We start from the raw sequence: 23,917 nt of genomic DNA on the forward strand, positions 1-23,917 counted from the left end.
TTGCACGAATAAGAACTGACATAGGTTGCTTTTTTAGTGATGGATCGTCTAGTCCTAATTTAAAATAGACAGAGGCCGGGTTAGATATTTACTCAAATATGAGAGAACAATTGACCTGTTTAATTTTTTATGCACTAGAGAGGATCCACTTCCAAATTTATATTTTACGGTTTGCTACATGAATCTCTTGCCACCTTTCATCTCCCGCTGTTATCATTCATCTCATTCCTGTTGTTCATCCCTTGTTGCACCTCATCTTTGTGTTGCTGCCTTTATTGAGCTTCTATGATCTGGCTTGGATCTGAAGGTTTGTCGCTGGCGCTTATTTCACTACCATCGTTCATCTCCTCGCCGCCTCTCATCCCTTCGCCACTGCAAGCAACACCATGTCACTGCTTTCAAGGGGCTTCTATGATCTGGATCTAACTTTGATCCGAAGGTTAGTCACCATCGCTCATCTCCTCTCTTTCTTTGTTTATCACCTCACCGCCGAAAGCAATGCCGTTGTTATTGCCATCATCGAGCTTTTCCAATTTGCTTCCGCCTTCTCTGTCGCTTCTAATTGGTAATGTACTTCATTTTATTCTTTTAATTTTTCCTTCTTCATAATGTTTTATCTAGTTCATGCTCTAGTAGAAAGAAATAGAGAATGCTTGTTCTGTTTTCATATTGTGTATTTTGACTTCCATTGATCTTCTGCATTGTTCTGGTTGTTGCTGCAAGTGCACTTGCTACTATTTCTTTCTTTTTCTATTTCTAATTATTGATCGACAAATATAATTTCATAACTTTGACTAATTTTATTTGAGAATTTATACTTTTAATTAGTGGAAGAAAAAAATAAAAAGATAACTAGCTCTGTCTATCTTGATCTAAGTTTGAAGAGCATATATATGATGGATAAATAAAATAGAGCATACATGCTTGTAGCATGTGGAGAAAACTCAACGAGAAGATTTTGGCAATTAAATTATATGCATAATATAATATGACCTGCCTTGATACTTTAATCAGAGGATTCAGTTTTGCAATTGAAGCAATTATAATGTCAGAAACAATTAAACTGTTTGATCTGCTCTGAATTGAAGGTTCTTCATTCTTTTTAGGTCTAGTTAAAGAATTAATCAAAACTTAGTAGTTTAGTTAGGGCTTAAGTTTTTCAATTTGAAATATTGTTAAGTCATGTATTTGTTGTAGCTAAGGATGCTTTTTGAAAGTTAAAATCAATATAAGCCATTTGATTATGCCTGACATGCTTTGCAAATATAATTGATTATCATACACAATTTCTTTTTAAAATTTACTTGCGGGGATTAGCTATTGTACATGTAATTGACTTGATCATCCTTTTGTGTCTTTACTTTTCAATGCAAGGCCACAACAGGGGAAAGGATAATATGCTTTAGTGCATAATACATGATTTAATTTTATTAAGTATATCATACGTAGTCGACGTGTATTCAATCTTTTAATGCAGAGTTTTATTGGGTTTTTCATACTTTACTATTTAGTGGTGATTTAGTGCTTATGTGGTTTTTATGATTGACATGATTTTCAGGACTATTATAGTTTCAACTAGAAGTTGAAATTCATTATGCACATACCCTTTTAAATTACAACAGATGGTATGTATTTTGGTTTTCATGCTTTATTAAACTTTCAGATCGTGTTCAATGTGTCAACTCGCATACCCTTAAATTATTTTCCGGGAAACAAATTGATTGTGTTGCAGGTTGAAACTGAAAGTGGATCCAAAATTTTAGACATCTGTGAAACTGAAAGTGGATCCAAAATTTTGACAACATCCACTAAAATTTTCATTTCTAGAGAAAATAGGTTGCTGGTTGATACTTGTCCCTGCAATCTCGTCTCGCAGCTTTGTTCTATGGCAATCAGACTTCAAGACTTCGACAATCTTGGTTTTTCTTAGTATAAAGAGGATCAATCAAATATCTTGGATGTCATTAAATCAAATCAGGTAATTAAACACATTCTAATTAATCAAATAAAAATAGTAAGTGTGTGTGTGTGGGGGCTCGCAAAAAAGACTATATACTTTTTGAAAGGAAGCCAGTAGCACCTGTGACTAAGATGGAATTGTCCTCAAGGAATTGCACTATGCTTCCTAACTCCATTATTTATTATTTTAGATAACTTAAGAGGCAGAACAACAGTTTTCAAAGAGCACCCAGATATAATGAGGTATGAGATGAGATAAGAGATACAAAATGCGGGCGCTCACACACATATATCCTATACATAGTTATATAACTCTATTAAATCCATTATATAGAGGAAAATCATTCTGGAGTAGTTTCATCATCTCTTTTGTGCTGCCACTCTTTCTTGGATTCATAACCATGTTTGCTTTTTAGTGATCAAGATCAGATTATTATTATAGAAGAACAAGGTCATTATCATTATCATTCAAATCATTCTGATCCAGCCAATAGAAGAGTTAAATTTTATGCTCTTCATAGTATTTCAATTAATTAGCATGAGAATTTTGTATTCGGTAATATACATATTGTTTTAATTAACATGCATCTATGCATCAATCTCAGAATGAAAATTTTGCTACCATTCATTACGTTAATGTTACAAGCTTTCAACCATTGAATTTGTTTGTTAAAGATAATTTTATTGCCTTTGTAGCTTAAAAAGCAATTGATTGAGGTTGAACAGTTCTGCCAATCCGGTGGTAACAATAGCATTAAAGGTAATAATTCTAAAGGTGGCCCAGTTGGTGGGATGAAGATTGGTTGCTTTTTCTTTATGATCTTTTTAAGAGATAACCACAAATTCTTGAGATGCACTTTCTTTTCCATTGTTTAAATTATCTTCTCACCCTTTTAATGTTGAATATTGTGTTTAAGCAGATCAAGTTCTACGTGAAAATTAAATGTTGATATATCATTCCCTTGCCTTTTCTCTATTCGTTGTTAGGAAGCTAGATCATTGGAGGAAGAAGCACAGGCCCAACTAGACCTGCAGCTTGCTCAGGAAACTGCTTATGCCGATTTGGCTAGGGATTTAAGTAACGAGGTTAGTTATTGTTGTAATTAAATTTTGTATTTCAACAAAACTAAAATAAATTGTTTGATGCCAGCTAGAAGTATGTACAATGATTCATGCTTTCAACTCCCTGGTTTTTCAGCTTGAAGAAGTTGACATACATTTGAAGAATCTCAAAGAGATGATAATTTAGAAGTGCAGGTTTGTGGAAAATTATTTGTCACTTGTTCCATATCATTGGCATGAAATTGAACCAAAAATTTGTTATTGAATTTGTATTTTCATGTCCCATCTTTATTTTATTTTTACATGTTACTTGCTATGCAAAATTTCATCTCATTTAAGAAAAGGAACAAGCCAAAGTGACAGAATCTGTTGTTAGCAAAAGGGATTTACGATTGGAAGAGATGGCTTCTTCAAAACCTAAGCAAGCACCAGAAGAAGTAAAAGCAAAGGTACTGGACAAGCAGGAGCAACTTTGTGAGTTCAGCCGTGCATCTGTAAGGAGTAGATCTTCTTTTTCCTTTTCAATTATTGCTGACTGTTAAGGTTTTGTGATGAATTTGTGAATGTGAACCCATTGATATGTCTGATAAGTTTTCAGTTAGTTAGCAGGGAACGCGAAGAATTCTTGAGGCTTGTCAAAAAGGAGGTATGCAAAGTATTATAAAATTCATATGTCTCTCTGTCTTTGGGAATGGAAACTGCATGGCACATAGTTCACAGGAATTTAAAGTCTTAGCATTCAGATAGTAACTTTTTTCTTGAATTTTGTATAACTTAACATTGTTAATAGGTGATTTGCTGGATAGAAATGACACATTTGATATATATATATATATATATATAATTCATATGTCTCTTTGTCTTTGGGAATGGAAACTGCATGGCACATAGTTCACAGGAATTTAAAGTCTTAACATTTAGATAGTAGCTTTTTTCTTGAATTTTGTATAACTTAACATTGTTAATAGGTGATTTGCTGGATAGAAATGACACATTTGATATATATATATATATATATATATATATATATATATATATATATATATATAAAATCACCATATGACATATGTGCTATAGAATTAACTGCCATTATTATTTTACAATTATCCAAAAAATATGTCACCAATTTTCAAAATGCAACTTCACACACCGATGCTATTGAAAAAGAATGGTTTTACGTGGAGGTGAAGCCTGAAAGGTGTATTTATATTGCATAAATATGTGTATATGAAGCATCAATTATTTTTTGTTTCATGTTAAAATGATTGTTAATAACCATCCAAACTTGAATATTTGTTGTTACCAAAATTATGTGTGTGTGTGTGCAGTTCAGATTGTGACACTGTTCAAGTTCAACTGCCCAAACAATTCAACTACCCTTGACATCGAAAGAGGCAATCATCCTAGCTTTGCACCCTACAGGTCCTTCCAGATAAGTCTTCCTTGTTTCATCAGCCTTTGATTTGGCTCTACCCTCCCGGTTATAGACAAGCATAACATAGTATCAACCTCATCGGCATTCTTTTTTGAACTCCTATTCCTCCAGTCAAAGCCAACTCTTCTCGCATAGGTATCGTAAAATTGGATTATTGCATTCATAGACTCAAATTTCATGCCAACAACGATAACATCATCACCAATTTCTGATTAACATTCCATGATGGCACCTCAATTGATAACACACTTCCAAACTTCCCTTGAAAAAAAAATCACGATGGGGTTCAAAAAGTTAACATCTAACCACAAATGCGTGTACCAACAACATAAACAGGATCGAACAAAACGCATTGAATCAAATAAATACTCTTAAATGCAACCAGAAGAATTTACGTAAAAAACCAACAGACTACTTTGCAAATCAACCATGTTTTAGTCTAGGTAATAACCGAAAACTCTGTCTCTAAACTAGATTAATAACTTACAAAAACATTTTAACACTATATTGGTTGCAACTACCCTAAGTCGCATCCAAATCAGTTTCTTAGTTGGGTTTAACAAATACTAAAATTGGAAAAACAACTCTACTCTCTCACACGAGCTGTATGACATCAATCTGATATTTCACACGAGCCATGTGTAAGTCCTCTCCCGTGTGATCTTTCACATGGGCCATGTGACAGCTCTCTGATCTCCCACACGAGCCGTGTGACAGCTATCTGATCACACGGAACCCCCCGATGTCCCATCGAATGGAACTCACATCAAACATGAACTAAATTGATGCATCCCTAAACCAAATACGAATTAAATTGATGCAAGCCAAAAATTAGCGGTGTAAAACTGCCTCGTGTTTCCTCCCACCGAATGCTGTTAATAATCGAAATGAAACTCCGAAATCATCAAAATCCACTACAAGAAAAATGCTAAGTACCGTCGGATCTATAAAATAAATTCGCCACTAAATAGATTACTGTTGGATTTACCATCGTCCTTGGATTGACGGTATAAATGTAATTGTTTACCGTCGGATTTATTTTGTCCGACGCTAATTATTGGCGGATTTTTCGTCGGTCTTTTCAATGGATTTGGCGAGATTGTGTTGATGGTTACTATCAGATAAATCTTACGATAACTTTGGCACCATTTAACGTGTTTAGGCGCCATGTTACCGTCAGATTTATCCGACGGTAATGTTAATTTTATAAACCCTAAAATTTTTTGGCACAGTTAAGCTACAATTAGGAGACTCTTGTTAACAAAATTGTTAGCAGAAATTTAACGTCGTCAGAAATCAAGAAATTATTTTATGAAAAAATAAATGGTTTGAATGAAATAAAATGTCACAAATGTAAAATACAATGAAGTAGACAAATAAGAATGAGTACAACCCTAAATCCTATTAATTCCGGTAATCGACGTCATCATCGTTGTGGTCCCCATGCTGCAGCGGCAGAGGTATTGCCGTTGGTACCTCACCAGCAGTGCCACTGCATCCAGTTCGCATCTGCTAGCTGTACTTCTCCATCTGCTGTCGTAACCGATCGAGCTGCTCCAACTTCTCCGTCGGGTCGGAGCTGATGGCAACGCATACAAGAATCTCTCGATACCTCTGCTCAGATTGTTCTGCCTACTGGTGAAGCTCCTACGTTAGCTTCTGCACCACCTCCCATAGGTCAACAACTTCGTGGGGATCAGCACAGCTGGTGGCAGAAGCAGGCCCATAGGAAGCCGCCAACATGGAGGAGCGGATGCCATTGGCGAAGAACAACTCCAATCCGAAGCGGCAATTCTTGTGGGGTTCAGAGGCGGTCTTACGCCAAATCCTATTGGGATGCACCACGGAGGTCTTAGAGCCAACTTTGTGGGCCCTACTAGGCAGCTAAGATTGCTGGGTCGCGGCCTCCAACCTTTGCGTGTACTCCTCCTGTGTCACACGCGTTAGTTTAATAAAACACTACACCATGTACATATTGAGATTGAATGAAATACTACGTCCTTCATGTTGCATTTCATGAATAAATGAATTAAAGTGAATTTCTACATAAGGTATGTGATGAGCGGATAATTTATACGCTTTTTGGCATTATTTTTAGTATGTTTTTAGTATGTTTTAGTTAGTTTTTATTATTTTTTATTAGTTTTTAGTTAAAATTCACTTTTCTGGACTTTACTATGAGTTTGTGTGTTTTTCTGTGATTTCAGGTATTTTCTGGCTGAAATTGAGGGACCTGAGCAAAAATCTGATTCAGAGGCTGAAAAGGACTGCAGATGCTGTTGGATTCTGACCTCCCTGCACTCGAAGTAGATTTTCTGGAGCTACAGAAGCTCAATTGGCGCGATCTCAACTGCGTTGGAAAGTAGAATCCTGGGCTTTCCAGCAATGTATAATAGTCTATACCTTGCTCGAGATTTGATGGCCCAAACCGGCGTTCCAAGTCAGCTTAAGAATTCTGGCGTTTAACGCCGGAACTGGCACAAGAATGGGAGTTAAACGCCCAAACTGGCACAAAAGCTGGCGTTTAACTCCAAGAAAAGTCTCTACACATGAAAGCTTCAATGCTCAGCCCAAGCACACACCAAGTGGGCCCGGAAGTGGATTTTTATGTCATTTACTCATCTTTGTAAACCCTAAGCTACTAGTTCTCTACAAATAGGACATTTTGCTATTGTATTTTTTGATCTTTTGATCATGTTTTTATGATTGAACCCTCCTTGGGAGGCTGGCCATTCGGCTATGCCTAGACCTTGTTCTTATGTATTTTCAACGGCGGAGTTTCTACACACCATAGATTAAGGTGTGGAGCTCTGCTGTACCTCGAGTATTAATGCAATTACTATTGTTCTTTTATTCAATTCAGCTTATTCTTGTTCTAAGATATCACTTGTTCCTCAACTTGATGAATGTGATGATCCGTGAGACTCATCATCATTCTCACCTATGAACGTGTGCCTGACAACCACCTCCGTTCTACCTTAGATTGAGTGGATATCTCTTGGATCTCTTAATCAGAATCTTCGTGGTATAAGCTGGAATTGATGGCGGCATTCAAGAGAATCCGGAAGGTCTAAACATTGTCTGTGGTATTCTGAGTAGGATTCAAGGATTGAATGACTGTGATGAGCTTCAAACTCGCGATTGTGGGGCGTTAGTGACAGACGCAAAAGAATCAATGGATTCTATTCCGACATGATCGAGAACCGACAGCTGAATAGCCGTGCTGTGACAGAGCGCGTTGAACATTTTCACTGAGAGGATGGGAGGTAGCCATTGACAACGGTGAAACCCTACATACAGCTTGCCATGGAAAGGAGTAAGAAGGATTGGATAAAGACAGTAGGAAAGCAGAGAGACGGAAGGGACAGAGCATCTCCATACGCTTATCTGAAATTCTCACCAATGAATTACATAAGTATCTCTATCCTTATTTTATGTTTTAATAATTAATCCTCCATAACCATTTGAATCCGCCTGACTGAGATTTACAAGATGACCATAGCTTGCTTCATACCAACAATCTCCGTGGGATCGACCCTTACTCGCGTAAGGTTTATTACTTGGACGACCCAGTGCACTTGCTGGTTAGTTGTGCGAAGTTGTGATAAAGAGTTGAGATTGCAATTGAGTGTACCATGTTGATGGCGCCATTGATGATCACAATTTTGTGCACCAAGTTTTTGGCGCCGTTGCCGGGGATTGTTTGAATTTGGACAACTGACGGTTCATCTTGTTGCTTAGATTAGGTATTTTTCTTCAGAGTTCTTAAGAATGAATTCTAGTGTTTCAAGGTGATGTTCTTATCATCACCAAAGCTGATTGATTCTCATCAATTTAGCTCTTGAATGCAATGTCCTGCTGAAGCTTGGCTAGCCATGTCTAATTTCTTTAGACTAAAGCTTTAGACTAACATTGCATGATTCCTGGAATTCTCATTAAGAATTTTGATATCCTTATTTTCTTTTTAACTCAATATTCGAAAAATCCAAAAAAATTACAAAATCATAAAAACAAAAAATATTTTATGTTTCTTGTTGAGTCTAGTGTCTCATTTTAAGTTTGGTGTCAATTGCATGTTTCTATTCTTCTTGCATTTTTTCGAATTCAATCATGTGTCTTCATTGATGTTCAAGATGTTCTTGATGATTTCCTTACTCTGATATTTAAATTCTCTTGTTTTGTGTGTTTTGTTGTTTCTCATATGCATTCTCAACTTGTTAGTGTCAGTAGTATACAAACTTCTAAGTTTGGTGTCTTGCATGCATTGTTTATTTGATTTTAGTTGCCTTTTGATTATTCCTCATCATTAAAAATTCAAAAAAAAATTTCTTTGTGTCTTTTCAAGTCAATAATACAGAGAATTGAAGATTCAGAACATTCAGCAGAGGAATTACACAGAAAAAGCTGGGCGTTCAAAACGCCCAGTGAGGAAGGAAAACTGGCGTTTAAACGCCAGCCAGGGTGCCTGGCTAGGCGTTTAATGCCCAAAAGGGTAGCAATTTGGGCGTTAAACGCCAGAATGGATACCATTCTGGGCGTTTAACGCCAGGATGGCACAAGAGGGAATATTTTGTTTTTAATTCAAATTTTTTTCAAGTTTTCAAAATTTTTCAAAATAAAATCTTTTTAAATTGTTTTCAAATCATATCTTTTTAAAAACCATAACTTTTCAATCATATCTTCTTAATCACATCTTTTTCAAAATAGTGTTCAATCATATCTTTTTGATTTCTAATTTCAAAATCTTTTTCAAAAATCTCTTGATTTCTTTTCCACTCTTAGTTTTTGAAAATCAATTAGTATTTTTCAAAATGTTTTTAAATCTTTTTAATTTATTTTCGAAAATTTCTTCCCATCTTCTCACATCCTTCTATTTATGGACTAACACTACTCCTCAATGCACAATTCGAACTCTATCTTTCGTTGATAAGTTCGAATTTTCTACCTCTTCCTTCTATTTTTCTTTTCCTTTGACACCTCAAGGAATCTCTATACTGTGACATAGAGGATTCCATATTTTCTTGTTCTCTTCTCTTTCATATGAGCAGGAGCAAAGACAAAAGCATTCTTGTTGAGGCTGACCTTGAACCTGAAAGGACCTTGAAGCGAAAGCTAAGAGAAGCTAAGGCACAACTCTCTGTAGAGGACCTAACAGAAATCTTCAAGAAGAGGAACCCATGGCAGCCGAAAACAACAACAATGCCAACAATGCAAGGAAGGTGCTGGGTGACTTTACTGCACCTACTCCCGACTTCTATGGGAGAAGCATCTCTATCCCTGCCATTGGAGCAAACAACTTTGAGCTTAAGCCTCAATTAGTTTCTCTAATGCAACAGAATTGCAAGTACCATGGACTTCCATTGGAAGATCCTCATCAGTTTTTGGCTGAATTTTTGCAAATCTGTGACACTGTCAAGACTAATGGGGTTGACCCTGAGGTCTACAGACTTATGCTATTCCCTTTTGCTGTAAGAGACAGAGCTAGGATATGGTTGGACTCACAACCTAAAGAAAGCCTGAACTCTTGGGAAAAGCTAGTCAATGCCTTCCTGGCAAAGTTCTTTCCACCTCAAAAATTGAGTAAGCTTATAGTGGAAGTCCAAACCTTCAGACAGAAGGAAGGTGAATCCCTCTATGAAGCTTGGAAAAGATACAAACAATTGATCAGAAAGTATCCCTCTGACATGCTTTCTGAATGGAGCATCATAGGTATCTTCTATGATGGTCTGTCTGAACTGTCCAAGATGTCATTGGACAGCTCTGCTGAAGGATCTCTTCATCTAAAGAAGACGCCTGCAGAAGCTCAAGAGCTCATTGAAATGGTTGCAAATAACCAATTCATGTACACTTCTGAAAGGAATCCTGTGAACAATGGGACGAATCAGAAGAAAGGAATTCTTGAGATTGATACTCTGAATGCCATATTGGCTCAGAACAAAATATTGACTCAGCAAGTCAATATGATTTCTCAAAGTCTGTCTGGAATGCAAGCTGCACCAGGCAGTACTAAGGACGCTTCATCTGAAGAAGAAGCTTATGATCCTGAGAACCCTTCAATGGAAGAGGTGAATTACATGGGAGAACCCTATGGAAACACCTATAATCCTTCATGGAGAAATCATCCAAATCTCTCATGGAAGGATCAACAGAGACCTCAATAAGGTTTCAACAATAATAATGGAGGAAGAAACAGGTTTAGCAATGGCAAGCCTTTTCCATCATCATCTCAGCAACAGACAGAGAATTCTAAGCAGAGCCACTCTGACTTAGCAACCATGGTCTCTGATCTAATAAAAACCACTCAAAGTTTCATGACTGAAACAAGGTCCTCCATTAGGAATTTGGAGGCACAAGTGGGATAGCTGAGCAAGAAAATTACTGAACTCCCTCCTAGTACTCTTCCAAGCAATACAGAAGAGAATCCAAAAGGAGAATGCAAGGCCATTAACATGACCCACATAGCCAAACTTGGAGAGGAGGAAGAGACAGTGATCGCTACTGAGGAAGACCTCAATGGACGTCCACTGGCCTCCAATGAGTTCCCTAATGAGGAACCATGGGAATCTGAGGCTCAAAATGAGACCATAGAGATTCCATTGGATTTACTTCTGCCATTCATGAGCTCTTATGAGTATTCCTCCTCTGAAGAGGATGAAGATGTCACTGAAGAGCAAATTGCTAAGTACCTTGGAGCAATCATGAAGCTAAATGACAAGTTATTTGGTAATGAGACTTGGGAGAACGAACCTCCTTTGCTCACCAAAGAACTGGATGACTTGACTAGGCAGAGATTACCTCAAAAGAGACAGGATCCTGGGAAATTTTCAATACCTTGTACCATAGGCACCATGACCTTTGAGAAGGCTCTATGTGACCTAGGGTCAAGCATAAACCTTATGCCTCTCTCTATAATGGAGAAGCTAGGGATCTTTAAGGTGCAAGCTGCAAGAATCTCACTAGAGATGGCAGACAATTCAAGAAAACAAGCTTATGGACTTGTAGAGGATGTTCTGGTAAAGGTTGAAGACCATTACATCCCTGCAGATTTCATAGTCCTAGAGACTGGGAAGTGCATGGATGAATCCATCATCCTTGGCAGACCCTTCCTAGCCACAACAAAAGCTGTGATTGATATGGACAGAGGAGAATTGATCATTCAAGTGAATAAAGAATCCTTTGTGTTTAAGGCTCAAGGATATCCCTCTGTAACCATGGAGAAGAAGCATGAAGAGCTTCTCTCAAAACAGAGTCAAACAGAGCCCCCACAGTCAAACTCTAAGTTTGGTGTTGGGAGGCCACAACCAACTTCTAAGTTTGGTGTTGAACCCCCACAGACAAACTCTAAGTTTGGTGTTGGGAGGTTCCAACATTGCTCTGAGTATCTGTAAGGCTCCATGAGAGCCCACTGTCAAGCTACTGACATTAAAGAAGCGCTTGTTGGGAGGCAACCCAATGTTATATTTATCTATTTTTCTTTGTTATTTTATGTTTTCTATAGGTTGATGATCATGGAAAGTCACAAAATCAGTTGAAAAACAGAAAGAAAAACAGCACACCCTGGAGGAAAACCTTGCTGGCATTTAAACGCCAGTAAGGGCAGCAAATGGGCGTTTAACGCCCAGTATGGCACCATTCTGGGCGTTTAACGCCAGAAAGGGGCACCAGACTGGCGTTAAACACCAGGAAAGGGCAAGAAGCTGGCGTTAAATGCCAGAAATGGGCACCTGCCCGGCGTTTAACGCCAGAATTGGCATAAAGAGCATTTTTGCTCGCCACTTGGTGCAGGGATGAATTTTCCTTGACACCTCAGGATCTGTGGACCCCACAGGATCCCCACATACCCCACCACTCTCTCTCTTCTTCACCCATTCACCAATCACCTCAACACCTCTTCCCCAAAAACCCCTCACCTATCAAATCCCACTATTCTCTTCACCATTCACATCCATCCTTCATAAAACTCCACCTACCTCACCATTCAAATTCAAACCACTTTCCCTCCCAAACCCACCCATAATGGCCGAACCATACACCTCTCTCCACTCCTATATAAACCCATCTTCACCACCTCATTTTCACACAACCTAAACATTACTTCTCTCCCTTTGGCCGAACCACAAAGCCACCTCCATCTCCTTCATTTCTTCTTCTTCTACTCTCTTCTTTCTTCTTTTGCTCGAGAACGAGCAAACCTTCTAAGTTTGGTGTGGTAAAAGCATTGCTTTTTGTTTTTCCATAACCATTTATGGCATCTAAGGCCGGAGAAACCTCTAGAAAGAGGAAAGGGAAGGCAAAAGCTTCCACCTCCGAGTCATGGGAGATGGAGAGATTCATCTCAAGGGTGCATCAAGACCACTTCTATGAAGTTGTGGCCATGAAAAAGGTGATCCCCGAGGTTCCTTTCAAACTCAAAAAGAGTGAATATCCAGAGATCCGACATGAGATCCGAAGAAGAGGTTGGGAAGTTCTTACCAACCCTATTCAACAAGTCGGAATCTTAATGGTTCAAGAGTTCTATGCCAATGCATGGATCAGCAAGAACCATGATCAAAGTGTGAAACAGAACCCAAAGAATTGGCTTACAATGGTTCGGGGGAAATGCTTAGATTTTAGTCCGGAAAATGTAAGGTTGGCATTCAACTTGCCCATGATGTAAGGAGATGAACACCCTTACACTAGAAGGGTCAATTTTGATTAAAGGTTGGACCAAGTCCTCATGGACATTTGTGAAGAGGGCGCTCAATGGAAGAGAGATTCAAGAGGGAAGCCGGTTCAACTGAGAAGGCATGACCTCAAGCCCGTGGCTAGGGGATGGTTAGAGTTTATCCAACGCTCAATCATTCCCACTAGCAACCGGTCCGAAGTTACTATAGACCGGGCCATCATGATTCATAGCATCATGATTGGAGAGGAAGTAGAAGTTCATGAGGTTATAGCCCAAGAACTTTATAAGGTGGCGGACAAGTCCTCTACCTTGGCAAGGTTAGCCTTTCCTCATCTCATTTGTCACCTCTGTTATTCAGTTGGAATTGACATAGAGGGAGACATCCTCATTGATGAGGACAAGCCCATCACTAAGAAAAGGATGGAGCAAACAAGAGATCCCACTCATCATGAAATCCCTGGATACCTCAAGGGATGCACTTTCCTCCACAAAACTATTGGGAGCAAATCAACACCTCCCTAGGAAAATTGAGTTCCAACATGGGACAAATAAGGGTGGAGTACCAAGAACATTCCATCATCCTCCATGAAATTAGAGAAGATCAAAGAATCATGAGAGAGGAGCAACAAAGGCAAGGAAGAGACATTGAGGAGCTCAAGCACTCCATAAGATCTTCAAGAGGAAGAACAAGCCGCCATCACTAAGGTGGACCCGTTCTTTAATCTCCTTGTTCTTTATTTTCCTGTTTTTCGAATTTTCATGCTTATGTTTGTCTATGTTTGTGTCTTATGATCATTAGTGTCTTAGTGTCTATGCCTTAAAGTTATGAATGTCCTATGAATCCATCACCTTTCTTAAATAAAAAATGTTCTTAATTGAAAAAGAGAAGAATTGCATGAATTTTGAATTTTATAACAGATTAATTATTTTGATGTGGTGGCAATACTTTGACTTCTGAATGTATGCTTAAACAGTTGATGATTAGATTTTTGACGGTATAGAATTTCACAAATGAATTCTCGTTGCAAATATAGTTTCTAAACCAATCACTAATCCTTTCATACAAAAAGTTGTTTGTCATTAAAACAAACCCCTAAAATTTATAAACCGCAGTATTCAAAGCTCGGGTCGTTCTCCCTAGGAATTACAATAAAGTGTCTTGTTATTGGTTGTGAGTTATTTTGGGGTTTTGATAAGAGGCATGAAAGATAAATGGCAAGAAAGTAAACTAAGGCCTAAAAAGGTCTTGGCAAGGGTTGGTGATCAAGGATCTCTATCCTAATCACTAACCACAATATGAGAATTGGCAAGGATTAATCTCATTAAATCATCCTCTAACTAGTAGTAAAGGAAAGTCAAATGAGCTATATAAATCCTAGTCCATAAGTCCTAACTCTCCACTAATTCAATTAGTGAGAACTAGAGTCAATGGATCCCAATCATCAATTACTTGGACATTAGTAACTCAAGAGTTCCTAAGTTACCTTTCCAAGCCAAGAGTATAAAATTCTACTCTAAAATCCAACCAAGCATTTCATCAAACACTTGGAAGGCATAAAAGGAAAGCATAGCAAATTTGCAAGAAAAGTAAATCTACACTACTCAATTGCAAGGAATTAAATAGCAACAAATCAAATGAACACAATTATTATGAATTACCTCTAATTGAATTGAAAGAAAATGGAAGGAACAATAGTAGATCTACAACAAAACATAAGAACAACATAAAGGAAATTACAACAAAAGAATGGAAGAAGATGAATGTAACAACAAGGAATTGAAAGGTAGAAGTAGAAGAAAGCAAGGATTAAAACCTAGATCTAAGAACTAAACCTAATCCTAATCCTAATCCTAGAGAGAAGTGAGAGCTTCTCTCTCTAGAAACTACTTCTAAAACTAATCCTAATGTGTAAAAATGAACTAGAGTGAGATCCTCCCTTGCTCTTCAATCCTTGGCTTTAAATAGCAGTTTAGGCGCCAAAGTTGGTTGGGATTGGGCCCCACAACCCTTGAGAATTTGTTGGTCACGTTTTCAATAAAAAATCATAAACCAGCACCGACGCGTATGCGCACAGCACGCGCACGCATCCATGGGGTGATTTGCAGGTGCGCGCAAGCGCCAGGTACGCGCGCGCGTCCATGGGCGAGTTCAACTTCTTTGACTTTTCATGATTTCTCCACTTTGCATGCTTTCCTCTTCACTCCTTTGATTCATTCCTAGCCTTTTCAATCTGAAATCACTAACAAACATATCAAGGCATCTAGTGGAATCAAAGGGAGATTAAAACCATCAAATTAAGGGTCTAAAAGTATGTTTTCACATCTAAGCACAAATAAGGAGACAACCACAAAACCATGCTATTTCATTGAATAAATGTGGGTAAAAGGTGATAAAATCTCTTAAAATTAATACAGGATAAACCGTCAAAACGGGGTTTATCAACCTCCGCACACTTAAACCAAGCATGTCCTCATGCTTAAACCAAGAATGAAGCAAAGGGTATGGCATTTATTCAATGGAAACTAATCAAATGCAATCTACCTATATGCAACTATCTAGATGAATGCAATTGCTTGGTCAAAATAAATTAATTCCCAAGAAGCATATATACACAAGGGCTAAGGACTAGCAAGTCTAATCCACAATTGAATTAAGTTATTAAATATTTTTACAAACTTGCAGGAGAAGAGATGATCATAGGTGGAAACATGTAATTGAGCATCAAACCCTCACTGGATGTGTTTGCACTCTATTCGTTCAAGTGTTTATGGTTGATTCTCTCAATTCTCTCCTAATCATGCTTTCTAAGATTTGTTTTTCTTCTAACAATCGACATATATTTTATGCATGCATACATCTATCACGAGGTCTTTTCTTTGGTTGTAATGGGGTTAGGGTCAAGGTAGGATGCATATATGGTTAAGTGAGCTTGAAATTTGAATCTTTGATAAGCTTAAACTTCCCACCTAACCTATGACATCCTATACAATTAAGTTCTAACCTAACTACCCATTCTGCTCACTTTTTCACATACTCATGTATCCCTTTTCATTTCACAACACTTATGCATTGATTTTATTGAGCTTCACTTTGGGGCATTTTGTCCCCTTTTTACTTCTTTCTTTTTTTTCTTTCTTTTTCTATATTTTTTTTCTTTTCCATATTATTTTTCTTTTTCTTCTTCTTTTATTTTGTCTTTCTCATTTTTTTTTCTTTTTTTATATACAAAAGCATCAATGCATAAGGTTTTACATTTGATTAATACATGAGTATGTACCAAATTCCCAATATTTTCAATAAAAATACAAAACTACCCTTTTATTCACCCAATGTCCCAAGATTCCCACGCTTGAATGATACTCACACACAATAGCCTAAGCTAATCAAAGATCTAAATTAAGGGACAATTATTGTTTTTCGCTTTAAGGCTTGTAATGTGCTAAAATTAAGAACAAGTGGGTTAATCGTAGGCTCAAATTGGCTAACAAAGGAATATAAAAAGTAAGGCTATTTGGGTAAGTGAGCCAATGAAATGATGGCCTCAATCATATAAATGCATGAATACACAAAATAATAGACATAAAGAATCAAACAAATCAAGGATTACAATCATAGAAAGAGAATAATGCACACAAGAAGGAAAAATAAGTGGTTATAAGATGTAACCACACCATTAGGCTCGAATCTCACATGCTTGTGTTCTTAGCTCAAAAATTCATGTTCCACAATATATATATGTGATTCAAGCAAGTTTAATGAAAAAATTTTCACTCAAATCAATTGAGGTGCCCTATAGATAGAAATCTTGAAAAATTTTATTATTTTGACTAAGCTTATTGTGTATATGTATGCAAAAATAGGAAAAATGCAAATAGGAAAAATCCAAAAAAACCTAAAATGGAATGCAAAAGTGTTGGAATTAGAAATTTGTCACCCAAAATCGCCGACCGGTCGGACGACCTCCCCACACTTAAAAGTTTGCACCGTCCTCGGTGCATTGAAGGATGAGCAAGGGGGTGTGGCGACTCTCCGGATTGCTACGTGTTCTTTCTTCCGCTTCCATGTTTGCTTGTGGTGCATCGTTCATGAAAAACAAAAATATAACACCATAAGATGAGAAGATATAAAAGCAAGGAAGCATACATTGTTGGAATGAGGTAAATCAGTAGAATTGAGTGAGTGAATTAGTGTGACATTAAGACATAGTAGTTATGTGAATTCTAAATTGCGCGGTTTAGAACACACACTAGCACAAAAAGTGATGTCACAAAAGAAGCATGCACTTCACTTATCCTAGTGTGCTTGAGATGCTTTAAGTAAACTTGTAAGGTAAAACATGCATTAAAGAAGCATGAAAACATTCAAGTCAAACACATATGGATGCATATGATCATAAAATACAATGCATTAAGGTAAATGCATAACATCATCCATCAAGAGATTGCCCACTCAAAGAGAGAGTTCAAATCACATGGTGGCTAGCTACAACATGCAATTCAAAAGAGTCACAAGCTCGAAGGCAATTCTCATCACTTGGTATTTTCAAAAGGTAAGCATGAAAAACTCAAAACCAAGTAGCAAAATATAACCTCAATCATAGAATCCAACAAAGGTTATAAACATAATGATGTTAAGAAAATATCTCATTTCAATACTCAGCAGCAATTAATGGTAAGCAAGAATAACAATCCAACACTTACAATGAAAAAGAGAAAACTAAATGAAAATTAAACTAAGACTGGCTAAGCAACTAACTAACTAACTAATGGACTCACTAACTAATTAATAACTAACTAAAATAAATGGTTATCAATGGTGTTTGGAAGTGTTGGATGAGGGGTAGGAGGAGGGAAGAAGAAAGGAGAAGGGGAGAAATGGAAAGAGGAGAAGAAAAGAAATGGATGGAGGAAAGGACATCCACGCGCACGCACGCATGGCGCGCGCGCGGGTGGCTAGTCAGGCTGGCAGCTCAATGTTGGCCCAGAGTTGGCATAATTCTCTAGTAAAAGTATCAGGGGTGCAGGTGGTCTAATCGACGCGCGCGCGGCATGTGCGCTTGCGCGTGCATTGCGAATGTAGCATGATGGACATACGCGTACATGGTGTTGGGCCTGGGGCTCAATGTTCACACAGTGAAGGCCTAACTCTCGGGTTTGCTAGCCGGGAATGGAACTTCTACATCTACGCGAGCGCGCCATGTACGCGTGCGCCTAAGTGGTCGAAAAATGCTTGAAGTACGCGTACGCACGCAGTGCGCGTACGTGTGGATGGTGCTCTGTTTTTCAAAACTTTTTGCTATGTTTTTGCACCAATACAAGCATTCCAAACCTCCAAACAGCTACCAAAGTACCATAAAACCTTATTTAACATGCTATACTACCAAATATACTCAACTAACTAAACAAAGCATGAAATTAAACTAATTCTATCAATATGTACAAAAGGGAAAATGAAAAGAATTTACCATGGTGGGTTGTCTCCCACCTAGCACTTTTGTTTATTGTCCTTAAGTTGGACTTATGGGGAGCTCCTCTCAAGGTGGCTTGTGCTTGTACTCATCTTGGAACTTCCACCAATGCTTGGACTTCCAATAAGCTCCATCATTCAAAATTAATATCTCCAATCTTTGATGGAGTTCTTCACAAACCATGGGCTCCCAATGTTGATCCTCATGTGTTCCCGGATCCCATATTTTGTCTTCACACCCATCTCCAAGTTGATTATCATTAATCCACGTGGGTGGTGAGCAAGGTGAATTCTCAACAAAGTGACCAAACATCCTTCTAGACCCATGTACTCTAGTTATATACCAACCTTTGCTATTAAGCTTTGAACATGTAACCATGGTGAACCTAGAATGATGCTTCCAACCACTAACCATCTCCTTTTTACTCTTAAAGCCACTAATTTTTCTAAGTTGACCATCCGTCTCAAGCAAACCATATTCAAGGGGAATAACAAAGCTTAAGTATAAGGAATTTACCCACTTGAATGAGAGAATGGATGGTGGTGGCTTGGGGAGAGGTATCTCCAATGTGCTTGCAAGCTCTACTCCCTTGTTTGCTTCTTTGTCAATCTCCACCTCTTCATAAACTTCTTCATTCTCAATCCTTTGTTCATCAACTACATCTAACTCTTCTCCATCACTCAAGTCATAAATGGGAGGTTGAGAGAAATCTACCTCCACATCACTTTCAAATTCATTGGGAGAAGGTTCTTCAAATTCAAAGGATTCTTCACCAAGAGGGTTGGATGCATGATCTTCATCACCACGGGAACTCAACTCTTGCTCCATTCCTTCCAAGTCTTCATATGAAATATGCCTTGGAGGTTGTGCACATTCCTCCTCAACATCAACTTCAATCTTCTTGGAGGCGTTTTGTTCAACTCTAGGTTCCCATGGAGGTTCCGCATCTCCTAAGTCTTCAACCACTTCTTCCTTCTCTTCAATGGCCATAGGTTCCTCCAATTGTTCTAACACAAAGTAGCATTCCTCCTTTTCCACTGGGGTTTCCAATCTCTCCTTCATGCTATGTTCTTCTTTTGATTCTCCACATGTAGCCATGGGAGTTCCTTGAGTGTCCAAAAGTTGGGATGCTAGCCGGTTTACCACCTCATCCAAGGCGGTCATGAATTGTTGCACATCCCTTGTCATCTCCTCTTGTCCTTGAAGAAGAACACCGAGGGTTTCATCCATTAGAGGTTGGGATGGATGGGAGGGTTCATCATATTGGAGAAAGGGTTCATTATAGGAAGGTGGTTCTTCTTGGTAAGGTGGTGGTGTGTATTGAGGTGGTTCTTGGGAGTAGTAATCTTGGAATTGTGGTTCCATGTATGGCTCATATGGTTCAAAAGGTGGTTGGTGTGGTGGATAAGGATTAGAGTCATATGGAGGTATTTGGTGAAAATAGGCTTGTGAGTGTGGTTGAGGGTCATGTTGAGGATATGACTCATAGGCATATGGTGGTGGTTCTTGAAAATCACAAGGAGATTTACCATAGCCGTTGGATTGATATGCATCATAGAATGGCTCTTCTTCATAGTGTATTGGTGGAGGTTGTTGCCATGAAGATTGATCATATGCATATGGTTCCTCCCACCTTTGGTTATCCCACTCTTGATACACATTCTCATTATAGTTCTCATTTCCTACATCATAGTTGTAACTACACTCATAGCCAAAGTGAGAATTCATGATAGCAAGAGAGGTGAAAAACAAAAAATAGGAACAAATAAAGAGAACAAACTAAAAACTAACAACGAAGCAAAAAGCAAACATATTCACAATATTCACATATATACAATAACCAATAACACAACACCATTGCAACTCCCCGGCAACGGTGCCATTTTGATGATTGGATTTTTGACGGTATAGAATTTCACAAATGAATTCTCGTTGCAAGTATAGTTTCTAAACCAATCACTAATCCTTTCATACAAAAAGTTGTTTGTCACTAAAACAAACCCCTAAAATTTATAAACCGAAGTATTCAAACCTCGGGTCGTTCTCCCTAGGAATTACAATAAAGTGTCTTGTTATTGGCTGTGAGTTATTTTGGGGTTTTGATAAGAGGCATGAAAGATAAATGGCAAGAAAGTAAACTAAGGCCTAAAAAGGTCTTGGCAAGGGTTGGTGATCAAGGATCTCTATCCTAATCACTAACCACAATATGAGAATTGGCAAGGATTAATCTCATTAAATCATCCTCTAACTAGTAGTAAAGGAAAGTCAAATGAGCTATATCAATCCTAGTCCATAAGTCCTAACTCTCCACTAATTCAATTAGTGAGAACTAGAGTTAATGGATCCCAATCATCAATTACTTGGACATTAGTAACTCAAGAGTTCCTAAGTTACCTTTCCAAGCCAAGAGTATAAAATTCTACTCTAAAACCCAACCAAGCATTTCATCAAACACTTGGAAGGCATAAAAGAAAAGCATAGCGAAATTGCAAGAAAAGTAAATCTGCACTACTCAATTGCAAGGAATTAAACAGCAACAAATCAAATGAACACAATTATTATGAATTACCTCTAATTGAATTGAAAGAAAATGGAAGGAACAATAGTAGATCTACAACAAAACATAAGAACAACATAAAGGAAATTACAACAAAAGAATGGAAGAAGATGAATGTAACAACAAGGAATTGAAAGGTAGAAGTAGAAGAAAGTAAGGATTAAAACCTAGATCTAAGAACTAAACCTAATCCTAATCCTAATCCTAGAGAGAAGTGAGAGAGAGTGAGAGCTTCTCTCTAGAAAACTACTTCTAAAACTAATCCTAATGTGTAAAAATGAACTAGAGTGAGATCCTCCCTTGCTCTTCAATCCTTGGCTTTAAATAGCAGTTTAGGCACCAAAGTTGGTTGGGATTGGGCCCCACAACCCTTGAGAATTTGTTGGTCACGTTTTCATTAAAAAATCATAAACCAGCACCGACGCGTACGCGCACAGTACGCGCACGCATCCATGGGGTGATTCGCAAGTGCGCGCAAGCGTCAGGTACGCGCGCGCGTCCATGGGCGAGTTCAACTTCTTTGACTTTTCATGATTTCTCCACTTTGCATGCTTTCCTCTTCACTCCTTTGATCCATTCCTAGCCTTTTCAATCTGAAATCACTAACAAACATATCAAGGAATCTAGTGGAATCAAAGGGAGATTAAAACCATCAAATTAAGGGTCTAAAAGCATGTTTTCACATCTAAGCACAAATAAGGAGACAATCACAAAACCATGCTATTTCATTGAATAAATGTGGGTAAAAGGTGATAAAATCTCTTAAAATCAATACAGGATAAACCGTCAAAACGGGGTTTATCAACAGTGCATAAGTCTTTTGAATTTGTTGTTCATGAATGTTGGCTCTTGAAAGAATGATGAAAAAGGAGACATGTTACTGAGGATCTGAAAAATCATAAAAATGATTCTTAAAGCAAGAAAAAATAGGGAAAACAAAAAAAAAGAGAAAAAAAGAAAAAAAATAATGAAGTTGTGATCCAAGGCAAAAAGAGTGTTCTTAAGAACCCTGGACACCTCTAATTGGGGACTCTAGCAAAGCTGAGTGATGAGCGGATAATTTATACGCTTTTTGGCATTGTTTTTAGGTAGTTTTTAGTAAGTTCAAGCTACTTTTAGGGATGTTTTCATTAGTTTTTATGTTAAATTCATATTTTTGGACTTTACTATGAGTTTGTGTGTTTTTCTGTGATTTCAGGTAATTTCTGTCTGAAATTGAGGGACTTGAGCAAAACTCTGAAAAAGGCTGACAAAAGGACTGCTGATGCTGTTGGAATCTGACCTCCCTGCACTCGAAATAGATTTTCTGGAGCTACAGAACTCCAAATGGCGCGCTCTCAACGGCTTTGGAAAGTAGACATCTAGAGCTTTCCCGCAATATATAATAGTTCATATTTTATTCGGAAATTGATGACGTAACATGGCGTTGAACGCCAAGTACATGCTGCTGTCTGGAGTTAAACGCAGAAAAACGTCATGATCCGGAGTTGAACGCCCAAAACACGTTATAACTTGGAGTTCAACTCCAAGAAAAGCCTCAGATCGTGGATAGATCAAGCTCAGCCCAAGCATACACCAAGTGGGCCCCGAAAGTGGACTTATGCATCAATTACTTACTCATGTAAACCCTAGTAGCTAGTCTAGTATAAATAGGATGATTTACTATTGTATTAGACATCTTTTGACAGTTTAATCTTTCGACTGTTTAGCCTTTGATTATTCGGTCTCTTGATCATTCAGGAGGCTGGCCATTCGGCCATGCTTGAACCTTTCACTTATGTATTTTCAATGGTGGAGTTTCTGCACACCATAGATTAAGGGTGTGGAGCTCTGTTGTACCTTAAGTTTCAATACAATTATTATTACTTTCTATTCAATTCTCTTTTATTCTTATTCCAAGATATACGTTGCACAACACTTTGATGAATGTGATGATCCATGACACTCATCATCATTCTCACCTATGAACGCGCGTGATTGACAACCACTTCCGTTCTACCTTAGGCCGGGCGCATATCTCTTAGATTCCCCAACAGAATCTTTGTGGTATAAGTTAGAATTGATGGCGGCATTCATGAGAATCCGGAAGGTCTAAACCTTGTCTGTGGTATTCCGAGTAGGATTCCGGGATTGAATGACTGTGACGAGCTTCAAACTCCTGAAGGCTGGGCGTTAGTGACAGACGCAAAAGAATCAAGGGATTCTATTCCAACCTGATTGAGAACCGACAGATGATTAGCCGTGCTGTGACAGAGCATAGGACCATTTTCACTGAGAGGATGGGATGTAGCCATTGACAACGGTGATGCCCTACATACAGCTTGCCATGGAAAGGAGTAAGAAGGATTGGATGAAAGCAATGAGAAAATAGAGATCCGAGAGGAGCACAGCATCTTCACACGCCTATCTGAAATTCCCACTATTGATTTACATAAGTATTTCTATCCCTTTTTATTTTCTATTTATTATTAATTTTCGAAACCCATAACCATTTAATCTGCCTAACTGAGATTTACAAGGTGACCATAGCTTGCTTCATACCAACAATCTCTGTGGGATCGACCCTTACTCACGTAAGGTATTACTTGGATGACCCAGTACACTTGCTGGTTAAGTTGAACGGAGTTGTGATCATAAATTCAAATAGAGCCAGTTATTAAATTTCATACAAGTACAAAGAGCATGGATCACAATTTCGTCCACCAAGTTTTTGGCGCCGTTGCCGGGGATTGTTCGAGTATGGACAACTGACGGTTCATCTTATTACTCAG

At 38.1% G+C, this 23,917-nt stretch overlaps 1 long non-coding RNA gene across 7 annotated transcripts; it reads left to right on the plus strand.

Moving 5' to 3' along the window:
* Nucleotides 1–212: 212 nt before the first annotated feature.
* LOC130948400 (uncharacterized) lies at nt 213–23,917 on the plus strand. 7 transcript variants are annotated; one of them, XR_009073039.1, is made up of 10 exons: nt 213–439; nt 1,559–1,625; nt 1,733–1,978; nt 2,656–2,719; nt 2,947–3,045; nt 3,158–3,216; nt 3,361–3,515; nt 3,620–3,667; nt 4,350–4,591; nt 22,345–23,917. It is a non-coding gene; the product is annotated as an uncharacterized LOC130948400 (long non-coding RNA). The 7 variants fall into 7 exon arrangements; XR_009073038.1 differs by lacking the exon at nt 22,345–23,917 and adding an exon at nt 6,664–8,483; XR_009073041.1 differs by lacking the exon at nt 22,345–23,917 and having other exon boundaries at nt 3,366–3,515; nt 4,350–8,492.

This window comes from Arachis stenosperma, chromosome 9 (genome assembly GCF_014773155.1).
Source record: "Arachis stenosperma cultivar V10309 chromosome 9, arast.V10309.gnm1.PFL2, whole genome shotgun sequence".
In the NCBI taxonomy this organism is placed as follows: domain Eukaryota; kingdom Viridiplantae; phylum Streptophyta; class Magnoliopsida; order Fabales; family Fabaceae; genus Arachis; species Arachis stenosperma.